Below are 9,146 nucleotides of genomic sequence, written 5' to 3'. Positions count from 1 at the left end.
TTATATAAAAAAATTGATGTTTGTGTGATTTGGATATATAGTTACTCGTATAATTATCTTACCCATACGTTGTGCGTTATACATAGTGCCATGGTTTTGATATCCGTCCCCGTCGGCCCTCGTCCGGGTTATGATTCGGATGTGGTATATTCTCTTTAAAACTATTCATTGCATTTCGTGTTTATGACAAATTATGACCATCAAGTTGACATAGATATTTGTATGTAGGAGGTAGTTGAACCGGAAATTCCAACCGACCCTATTGTCGAGAGGTTAAATTTAGTTGAAAGAGAAAACGAGGATTTGAAGGAAAAATTGAAAAGAATTGAGGGGGAGAAGATGGAATTGGAGTTGCATGTTGTCGATGTCATCGATGATCACAAGATTAAGATGGAGAAAATGCGCTTGAAGATTAGAAAGATTAGAAAATATGCCATTCATAGTGAGGATTGGTATCATTATGCTGTTGGATCAATTATTACCTTAGTTGCGATGTTGATCGCATTTGTTGTTGCATTTAAATTCTTTAGCTAGAGAGTTATTTGTTTGTTGCATTTAAGTGTTGTATGATCTTTATGTATGAACTTTATGTATTGTATTAATTTGGTGTTTTCGGTGCTGTGTATTGAAGATGAGCCGGCAATGGATGTATGATGACCGATGCTCTCCCGAATTCATTAATGGCATGCGTAGTTTTCTGCTTGCGGCTGAGGCAAACATGCGGGCGGATGGTTTTATGCCTTGTCCATGTGCTGGCTGTAAGAATGGTCACAATTACTCTACGTCAAGAACCATTCACGTCCACCTGTTTGAGTCCGGTTTCATGCCCCACTATAATGTTTGGACCAAGCATGGAGAAAGAGGGGTTATGATGGAAGACAATGAAGAAGAAGAGGACGACAACAGCTATCCTGGCCATGGGTTCCCTGAATACGATGATACAACAATGAGGGAAGAATCTGAGCCGGTAATGCGGGAAGAAGCTGAGCCGGCAATGCGGGAAGAAGCTGAAGAAGAGGCATCGGATGAGCCCGTTGATGACCTAGGTCGGGCCATTGCCGATGCAAAGAGAAATTGCGCAAGTGATTTGGAGAAGAAGAAGTTGCAACGCATGTTAGAGGATCACAAAAAATTGTTGTACCCAAATTGCGTAGGTGACAAGAAAAAGCTGGGCACCACACTGGAATTGCTACAAGGGAAGGCAGAGAATGGTGTATCTGACAAGGGATTTGGAAAGTTGCTGGTAATGATAAAGAATATGCTTCCAAAGGACAACGAATTGCCCGAGAGTACGTACGAAGCAAGGAAGGCTGTCTGCCCTCTAGGGTTAGAGGTGCAGAAGATACATGCATGCCCTAATGATTGCATCCTCTACCGCGGTGAGTACGAGGATTTGAATGCTTGCCCAGTATGCGGTGCATTGCGCTATAAGATCAGCCGCGATGACCCTGGTGATGTCGAGGGCGAGCGCCCCAGGAAGAAGATTCCTGCGAAGGTGATGTGGTATGCTCCTATAATACCACGGTTGAAATGTTTGTTCCAAAAGAAAGAGCATGCCAAGGTGATGCAATGGCACAGAGAAGACCGTAAGAAAGAAGGAAAGTTTAGAGTACCCACTGACGGGTCGCAGTGGAGAAAAATCGAAAGAAAGTACGGGAAGGAGTTTGCAGATGACGCAAGGAACGTATGGTTTGGTCTAAGCGCAGATGGCATTAATCCTTTTGGGGAGCAGAGCAGCAACCATAGCACCTGGCCTGTGACTCTATGTTTGTATAACCTTCCTCCTTGGTTGTGCATGAAGCGGAAGTTCATTATGATGCCAGTGCTGAACGCCCTAAGCAACCCAGCAACGACATTGATGTGTATCTAAGGCCATTAGTTGAAGAACTCTTACAACTGTGGAATGGAACAGGTGTACGTGCGTGGGATGAGCACATGGGGGAAGAATTTGACCTAAAGGTGTTGCTGTTCGTGACCATCAATGATTGGCCTGCTCTCAGTAACCTTTCAGGACAGACAAACAAGGGATACCGCGCATGCACGCACTGTTTGAACGATACCGACGGTATATATTTGGCTAATTGTAAGAATAATGTGTACCTTGGACATCGTCGATTTCTTCCGAGCAGGCATCCCGTAAGAAAGAAAGGCAAGCATTTCAAAGGTGAGGCGGATCACCGGACGAAGCCTCGCCACCATACTGGTGCTGATGTACATGATATGGTCAAGGATTTGAAGGTGGTCTTTGGAAAGGGTCCTGGTGGACAACCTATTCCGAATGACGCTGACGGACGCGCACCCATGTGGAAGAAGAAATCTATATTTTGGGACCTGCCCTATTGGAAAGACCTAGAGGTACGCTCCGCAATCGACGTGATGCACATGACGAAGAATCTTTGTGTGACCCTGCTTGGCTTCTTGGGCGTGTTTGGGAAGACAAAAGATACACCTGAGGCACGGGAGGACTAGCAACGTATGCACGGAAAAGACGGCATACATCAGGGTCATGCAAGCTACGCTCTTACCAAAGAAGAGAAGGAAATCTTCTTTGAATGCCTGCTCACTATTAAGGTACCGTCTGGCTTCTCGTCAAATATAAAAGGAATAATAAACATGGCAGAGAAAAAGTTCCAGAACCTAAAGTTTCATGACTGCCACGTGATTATGACGCAACTGCTTCCGGTTGCATTGAGGGGGCTTCTACCGGAAAACATTCGATTAGCCATTGTGAAGCTATGTGCATTCCTCAATGCAATCTCTCAGAAGGTAATCGATCCAGAAATCAAACCAAGGTTAGAGAATGATTTGGTGCAATGTCTTGTCAGTTTCGAGTTGGTGTTCCCACCATCCTTCTTCAACATCATGACACACATCCTAGTTCACCTATGTGAAGAGATCAACGTTTTGGGTCCTGTATTTCTACACAATATGTTCCCCTTTGAGAGGTTCATGGGAGTCTTAAAGAAATATGTTCATAACCGTGCTAGGCCAGAAGGAAGCATCTCCAAGGGCCATGAAAATGAGGAGGTCATTGAGTTTTGTATTGACTTTATTCCTGACCTTAAGCCGATTGGTGTTCCTGAATCACGGCATAAGGGCAGACTGGATGGAAAAGGCATGCTAGGAGGGGAACAAATAATATGTATGGACGGACATTCTCTCACTGAAGCACACTACACAGTTCTACAGAATTCCGCCTTGGTGGCTCCGTATATGGATGAACACAAGAATTTGCTACGCTCCAAACACCCGGAGCGGTCTGATGACTGGATTACACGTGAACAAACCAGGAGTTTTGCCAGCTGGTTGCAGACACGTACCATGCATGACGCCTCTATTGAAGATGACATGTACTTGCTGGCCCAGTTACCATCTGCGAATATAATGACTTTCAAAGGGTACGAGATAAATGGTAATACATTTTACACAATCGCCCAAGATAAGAAGAGCACCAACCAAAACAGTGGTGTCCGCTTTGATGCAGAAACCAAGACGGGAAAGGAAACATATTATGGTTATATACAGGACATATGGGAACTTGACTATCGACGTGGTTTGAAGGTCCCTTTGTTTCGGTGCAAATGGGTCAATATGACACGAGGCAGGGTAACGGAAGACCCGCAGTACGGAATGACAACAGTGGATCTCAACAATCTTGCGTATGCAGACGAACCATTCGTCCTAGCCAATGATGTGGCACAGGTTTTCTATGTGAAGCACATGTCCACCAAGCCGAGAAAAAGAAAAGATAAGGAAGCGAATGCATCGTACGATGAGCCAATGCGGCACATAGTTCTTTCTGGGAAGAGAAACATCGTGGGAGTGGATGACAAGACAGACATGTCAGGAGATTATGAAAAGTTTGATGAAATTGCTCCATTCACAGTGAATATTGACCTGAGCATCCAGTTAAATGATGAAGATTTTCCATGGCTACGGCGCAAAGGGACACACGCGAAGAAAAAGTTTCACACCCAAAGATCTGGGATGTGATCGGCTTCACTATCATCACTTTCTTCTATGTTTCACACCCAGGAGGGAATCTCTGTAATAGTTAGGGTAGCTAGTTATATGTTTTGTCATTTGAAACGCGAAGAAATTTTATGTGCTAAATGACCCTGAAATTGAAAAGCATTTCAATTGAAATCATAAAAGGTTGAAAGTTGGCATGGTATCATAATTTCACCCACATAGCATGTGCAAAAAATTAGAGAGGGTTACCGCAAAAACTGGATGCACTTCGTGTACAAAATGAACAATCTCTTTCGAAGTATTAGGGTTTCGGACGAAAACTCATCCGTTACAAAGGCATTTCATTTTTTAAATAACCTAAGCATTACCAAATTAAATATAATGATAAAACACACTAATATTAAACATAAGAAAAAAGAATCACTAAAAAATCTATTTTCAAAGTTAAGTTATTCACAAACTAGTGATTCACACAAATTTCAAATAATTCAAAATTTAAACTATTCAAATTTGTAAACTACCGGTACTAACAGAAATTTTGTAACTTTTTGTACCTAAAGCAAAAATATTCACAAACAAACTCTAAATACAGCAAAAAACAACCCTAAATTAAATAAAACAAAAATAAATAAAGCAAAAAAATAAGAACAAAAAAAGCCCACCTACTGGGCCACAGCGGCATGCATACGACTAGAAACCCAAATTCTAGTTGGGCCAGGATGCAGGCCCGCTAGCCCAGTCGGCCCAACAGGGCATCGCAGAAGAGGTAGGCCCAGAAGCCCTGCTTAAGAGAGGAGCTCGAGACAGCAGCGACAGCGGGGCTTATAAGCAGGTGCGAGTGCCCCTCGGCTAGCGAGGTGGGACTAAACTTTTGCGCCCCTCGCCTGGCAGCCCACACCCTTTAGTATCGGGTCGTGGCTCCAACCAGTACTAAAGGGGGGCCTTTAGTAGCGGTTGGTGCCACGACCCGGTACTAAAGGGGGTGCGGTTCCCGCCGCTTCGCCTGGCCAAAACAGACCTTTAGTACGGGTTGGTGGCTCCAACCGGTACTAAAGGTGGGTTCTATATAAGAAAACACTTCAAAAAAAATTGTCAGTTTCTCATCTCTCCCTGCTTCTTTCTCCTCTGCCCCGTCGCCGCAGCCCCTCGTCGCTGCCCCCGTCGCCGTCCATCGCCGTTCCCGTCGCCGTCCATCACCGTCGCCGTCCCCGTCCCCGTCGGCGTGCCGCGCCCCGTCGCCGCGCCCCGCCCCGTCCTCCCGTCGTCCCCACCCGGCCCATCCTCCCGTACGTCGTCCCCGCCCGGCCCGTCCCCATCCCCGTCGTCGCCGTCCCGTCCCCGTCGTCGTCGCCCCGTCTCCGTCACCGTCCCCGTCCCCGTCGCCGCCCACCGTCGTCGCGCCTCGCCGGTGAGCTCCTGCCCCAGCCGCCAACCACACACACACACATACATTGTTATAGAATTGTTAGCAATATTTCTGTTTTTTAGTTATAGAATTATTAGAAATGTTAGTTTTAGTTATAGAAATGTTAGTTATATAGAAATGTTAGTTATATAGAAATATTAGAAATGTTAGTTATATAGAAATGTTTTTTAGTTATAGAAATATTAGAAATGTTAGTTTTAGTTATAGAAATATTAGAAATGTTAGTTTTAGTTATAAAATTTAGAATTTGCATATATGAAATCACAATCCATCATTTAAAAAATGTTACTTTACTTTTGCGGCATATAGTATTTGTTGTCGACGATGACCGGCCCGCATCCTCGCCGTCGACCCATTTGCGACGACGTCCTGCTTCAGAGGGCCCATGTCCGGGACTAGGCTTCGCCGAGCTGGCACTAGGAGGTGCTACCTTCAGGGGCGCGACGTTTGGTGAGGAACCCGGCCCCGGGTCCCGTCATCGACCCTCGTCTCCTTTGGTGGCGTTCGCGTGGGCCACTTTCGGTGCGGAGGGAGCCGGGCCCGCCGGAGGTGGTATGTCGCCGTGTCAGGAAGGAGGACGAGCACGTCCATCACTACATGGCTGCTATGGACGTCAGGTTCTCCAATACCTGGCAGGTTCTTTTAGGAGATCACCCGAGCTATGATCCAGTGATGGTTCCTTCTCTTTGGGTGTCCACCGCCCGCACCTCAGGAACCGCGAGTGGCCTAGATTACTCTGTAGTATTCTATCTTTATTAGCTTGCTAGCTAGCTAGCTAGTGATGTATTTGATATTATATCTATTATTCGAGACGATGTATTCGAGATTATATCTATTATTTGAGATGACATATTCGAGATTATATTCGATGATGCTTATTATGTACTATGATTGATTCAGTTTTTTCTTATTAATTGATTGCATCCATGCATTGTAATTTGAATATATTTCTTTTGGATTAGTTAAACAAAACCTATGGCGGACAATACCGGCAGAGAGGGAGAAGAGGCCCTGTTCAATATCATACGCAATCCTCGCGGGCCAGATGATGATCAGAATGAAGAAGATTATGACGGCTCCGAATATCTAAACAACACCGGGGAGGGTGATATGATATTCGATCGCGACGACCGAATTGATGAAGTCATGAACTATGAACATGACGAAGAAAATGTTGATCTTGAAACAACAAAGACCGGCGAGGTATATATATTTATATAAGCAGGCATCTGGTGATCATCACATGTTTTAAATGACTTCAAGATATATTAACGAATCGATCTTTCTTCTTTCAGCCATCCGGATCGAGCAAATCTTCAGGCAACAGGAAACGAGTCCCGAACAAAAAGTTGAAGGAGGGCGTAAAGTACAATATCGAGGCCATCAAACCTAATGGCGAACCATTAGCGCCTAAGAAGATTGCGGACAAGTTCATTCGTCAGTGCGTAGTTCTTGTGAAGGACCAACTCCCGATCTCCCTTCAAGAATGGAGAGAGCCAGCAAAGCCACATCCAAGAGTTACTTTTGTCGACGACAGAGAAAAACTTCTGCTTTGGGAAACGCTCATGGAACATTTCACCCTACCAGACCATTTCACAGATGCAGATGTGGAGAAAGTCAAGGGCGCTGCTCTAAGGAAGATGGCGGTTGCATTCAAGAACCACAAGATTCGTGAATGGGCCAAGTACGTCAAGGGAGGAAGGAAGACTCCAGTATTGGAGGGAACACTAGAGAAGCAAAGTGCTCATTGGGACGATTTCGTGAAATCCAAGGATTCGGAATTATATAAGGAACGGTCGAGAATAAACAAGGCCAATGCTGCAAAAAAGGATAAGTTCCATAAGTTGGGGCCAGGTGGCTATGCGATGGGAATGCCTATGTGGGATAAGTCTGAGAAAGAGATGCTGGATGCAGGTGTCACTCAAGAAACATTGAGCTGGCCCCCTAGGTGCAGGACTTGGTTCTATGCGCATGGGGGGAGTTGGACCCGAAGACAGGCAAAGTTTTGAAGAAGGCATGTCTGGACGGAGCCGAAGATAAGCTACTTATTGCAATAGAAGAGGCTCGATCGGGGGTGTTCGAGCCCAACAGAGAGAACGACGAGCTTATGCATGCCCTGGGAAATCCCGAACACCCGGGAAGAACACGAGGCATGGGCGCTATGCCGTGGTATGAGGGGTTTTCGGACTGGAACGCCGACTACAGAACCCGTGCGAGAAAGACGATTACGGAGGATAAGAAGAGGAAGATGGAGGAGGAGCAGAGGAAGCTAGACTATGAACGCCTTCAAGGCCTAGAATCAGTGCACGCGGACTTGGGAGTCAAATTCCAGCGGCAGCAGGAGTAGATTGACTCACTTAGCCAGCAAAGGGGGTCTCAGCAGCTGGCAGATGATCCACCATTGGATAGCACCGTCCCATCCGTGCCGAGAAGCAGCGTGGGTTCCGCCCCGGGCGACGCATTGCTGGATAGCTACCCAGTGGATGACATCATGGAGAACACTAACTGCGAGCTACACGTCAAAATGAAGAACATATCCATGAAGGTGGCGGACGCCCTTGCTTTTACAAATCCCCCCGAGGCAACCTTCCATTGCAACCCGATTCCCGCGGGCTATCCTCGTGTCTTGGTTGATGAGGTGGTGGACCAATATTCGGGGCTAGAGCTTGACATTCCTGGAGGTGACGATGAGCACACACTGGGAGAGGCCAACCATCGTATCATCCTATGGAGAAAGGATTGCATCATCTTTCGAAGGCCACCGACACCACGTCATCCGACTCCTCGTCGAAGTCCGCCAACGAGTCAGCAGACTCCCGCTCCTCCAAGTCCACCAATGCGCCAGACAACTCCTTCTCCAAGTTCGGCACAGCTTCAGGCCACTCCTCCTCCTCCAAGTACGGCAAAGCGTCAGGCCACTCTTCCTCCAAGTCCGGCACAGCTTTAGGCCACTCCTCCTCCTCCAACTCAGCCACATCAGCCGTCTTCGCCGCCTCAGCAATCACGGAAGAGAGCCGCCTCAGCTATGGTGCGTAGCGGTACAAGTCGAGGTAGTACTGGAGGTACAGGCGGAGGGAAGTGATTTCAATATGGTCCAAGCCTCGCGCCTCTTCCGCACAGGCCTTACAACAAGTCCGAGGAGGAACACATAGCCATATCGAAGGCCGAGGTGGAAGCCCATTTTGCACCGAAACCGCCATCGCCGCCAAGGGAGAAAGTGCATGTGGAAAAGATTGACCACTTCATTCGTATGGCTAGAGCACCAGCTCCCAAGCCTGTTGACACAGACTATGAGCGCCACATCAAGAAGTTAAATCGAGCACGTCTACAGAAAGAGGCGAGTTCGAGCTCGAGCAAATCAGCTGGCAAAAGGAGCGGTAAAACCGTTCCCAGCTGGGAGAATAGGCGGCACAATCAATCCCCCCACTTGTTGTGCCAACAACACATGAGAGTAGGCATGCCCAATATTATTGTGGGCAAACCGTTAACGTTCTCGGGGTGGGTGATGTGGTAATAACCGAGGAGCATATTGCGCAGGCTGAAGTGATCGGGGTCACTATTGGACAACTCCTCGATATCGAGCCCATGTCTCCGACTAGAGAGGAGGAAATAAAACGGAAATATGTCCGGGGCCAACCTTTGGTCGAGCCAGACAAGGTCAAGAACCTCCCAACGAGAATGTATGAATTGCATCGATGGTACATGGACATTACCAAGATTTCCAATCGAGAGTCCCTCATGGTGAATG

The sequence above is a fragment of the Triticum dicoccoides genome, chromosome 5A (genome assembly GCF_002162155.2).
Source record: "Triticum dicoccoides isolate Atlit2015 ecotype Zavitan chromosome 5A, WEW_v2.0, whole genome shotgun sequence".
Taxonomy (NCBI): domain Eukaryota; kingdom Viridiplantae; phylum Streptophyta; class Magnoliopsida; order Poales; family Poaceae; genus Triticum; species Triticum dicoccoides.
The sequence above is the reverse complement of the archived record's forward strand: the minus strand, read 5'-3'. Positions refer to the sequence as shown.